This window comes from Gobio gobio (genome assembly GCF_949357685.1).
Source record: "Gobio gobio genome assembly, chromosome: 1".
In the NCBI taxonomy this organism is placed as follows: domain Eukaryota; kingdom Metazoa; phylum Chordata; class Actinopteri; order Cypriniformes; family Gobionidae; genus Gobio; species Gobio gobio.
Genome location: NC_137097.1, coordinates 73,808,027 through 73,810,939, shown reverse-complemented (window position 1 = coordinate 73,810,939; position 2,913 = coordinate 73,808,027). Strand labels below are relative to the sequence as shown.

Here is a 2,913-nt window from a genome sequence, read left to right as displayed (position 1 = left end):
CAAGAGACAAAATATATATATTTTAAAGCTTTAATTTAGTTTTTTTTTTTTCTGTTGTATCATTACTCAAAACATTATATCAAGGAAAGCTGTATTTATAATACAACAGCACTTTTTTATTTAACATAAATTTACTGGAACACCTTCACACTGAATCAAGTAAATTCCCCAGTGTTAAATGAACACTGCTCATTGTTCATATGGGAACCACCAGCAGGTGTTAAAGTAACACTGGAGCAGTGTTAGAGTTAATTAGATAATAAAGTGATTAATTGAGTGATGATTGTTTGATTTTTGAAGACACCTGATGAAAATGAGCAGAATCACTGAAGGAAAGAGAAACAAGAACTACAACCTGAATTCAGCCACAGTCTTTAAACCTGCATATAGAAAGAGTGCCAACTTAAAAATATTTAGGAATATGGCTTGATGAGAAGTTAGCCTTTGATGTTCATATTGAGTACTTGGTGAAAAGGCTTAAACTAAGATTGGGTTTTCTCTTTCGGCAAAAAAATAAATAAAAAAATGCTTTTCCTTTGGAGCTAGAAAGAGAATTATACAGAGTACTATTTTACCCATTTTAGACTATGGTGATGTTATTTGAATGGTGTTTATCATGCTGCACTGCGTTTTATAATATATGCTTGTTAGTATATATATTGGTATATATATTGTAAAGACATTGTTAGGTATGCTTCCAAATTACATTACTATTCTTTTTATGTCGAAAGATCTATAGCACCAGATCATCAAATGGGATTAAATTAGTTGTACCATAGGGTACGCTCAGGGCATGGAAAATCATCTTTCTCTTATTTACTCCATGGCTGTGGAATGAATTTCAAGCTACTACTCCACTAGAAACAATTCCTCCTTTGAATATGTTCAAAAATGAATTGCAGTGTAAAATGAATGAATCATGTTCCTGTTTTAATTAATTTGTTGATTTATGATGAATGTTTTAGCTTTGACTGTTGTAGGATTACCCATGAACAGGCATCGATTAACCAGAGATCAGGAGACTCTTTCAGCACGGTGTTTATCATGTGTGTTTCGTTAGATTAGTTTGTGTGTATTAGAATAGTTCAATAAAGCCTTGTATTAATTTTTCATCTATACAAGTGTCTTGTACTGTGTGTTTAAGTTATTGCCTAAAACTGATCAATTTTGTTACCATGCTCATATCACTGAACATAAAATTAATGATATTACTGTTGGCCACAGAGTAATAATCCTAATCAGAATTGATAAAATACTCTAATGTCGACGTATCGGTGGACGAATAGTTGATGTGAATTATTTATATGTAATTCGGTTCTCTTTCATTGTAATTAAATTCCCGGTTGAGTTATTTGATCCAAAACAGTCTTACCCTGTTTAGAATACTGAATATCATGTGTGTTATATGTTTATTGTGAAATTTTATTATGGCCATTTTGGCCAGAACTCCCTGGAAGAAGAGATTTCTTTAATCTCAATGGGACCTTCCTGGAAAAATAAAGGATAAATAAAAAAAATAAAATCAGTATTTCCTTTAGTTGGGCAGTTTGACTTGTGACGTTTTATGTATTTGTAACGTTGTTTACCAAAACACAATTTGCTGCAAAGAAGACCATAAATAAAGATGATCAGATAATACAAAATTTTAATCACCGAAAAGAAAAATTACTGACATCTCATAACTGACCAAAAGTAGTTATTTGATATTAATAGATTTTCACCAACAATATTTTGTTGGCACAGATCAGACTTTCTGCATTTTAATTTTTAAATACATTGTGGGGATTTTTTTTAGATACACACAGACATGGAGAATCAGCATATGAATCTCAACAATGGTGACACACTTCATGCTGCAATGCATGATGGGAGTCGGCATTAGGCATGTCACTATTGTTGATTCTGCATGTCTGTGTGTCTGACCGATAAGCACCTTGTAAGCACCACTAACAAAAAAAAAAAAACGGTATTGTTGTTTTGTCACATCCAGTGTAAAAAGGCATGTGTTACAAACTAACTTAAACTGGTTAAATTCTTATACATCAGTGTGTGAGTTTTGGGACCACACTTGTGTTAATTTTGACATATTCATTACGTTATAACTTTAACACAGTGAAGTGAAGGTAATCTGCTGTTACAGTTTTTATTGATTGCTAGCACAATTCATTAAACCATTCACATTTTTCCCACAACAATAAACACAATCTCAAAACTACACACCAGCTTGTACAAACCTCAAACTTCCACATCAAATTAAAATATTTTTGTCAAAAACACATTCTCTTTTGTCAAAATCAAACTTTGGCCTCATATGACACACAAAACCAACAAATACACAGACTACTCCACTGCCTAGAGAACACTAGTGAGATCACTTCATAACACACTGCAAATTTTAAAGAATGAATTTAACCCCCTCAGAGTTAAAATGAACACTCACCCAGAGTATATGGGAACCACTGGTGTTAAATTAACACTTTTATCACATTATTAACACTCTGACAGTGTTAACTAACAAACTCTTAAAGCGTAACATTTCAACACCACAATGGATGATCAGAACACCAAATTCGGTGTTCAAAGTTCTTGTCACTTCACCAACGTTAAACTAAATTAATGTTGAGTATTTACATAGACCACTGGGATTCACACTATAGTTACAACAGTTATTAGTGTTACGATCCCAATAATCAGACCATATAAAGTGCTGCAATGAATACATTTTATTATTAACAGGGCTTCATTAACTGGTCCTGGAGCACCTAAAAGACTCTCTACCATCCACATTGGACTCACACCAGTTTGCCTATCGTAGCAATAGGAGCACAGAGGATGCCGTTTCCATGGCACTCCACTCTGTGCTCACTCACCTGGACAATAAAAACACTTATGCACGCATGCTGTTTGTTGACT

At 33.3% G+C, this 2,913-nt stretch overlaps 1 protein-coding gene across 1 annotated transcript in view; it reads right to left on the bottom strand.

Moving 5' to 3' along the window:
- The window catches only part of LOC307122960 (uncharacterized protein), a gene marked incomplete at both ends in the record, with an annotated part of 765,959 nt that overhangs the window by 148,706 nt on the left and 614,340 nt on the right, over positions 1–2,913 (bottom strand). The gene's annotated exons all lie outside the window — the stretch shown is intronic.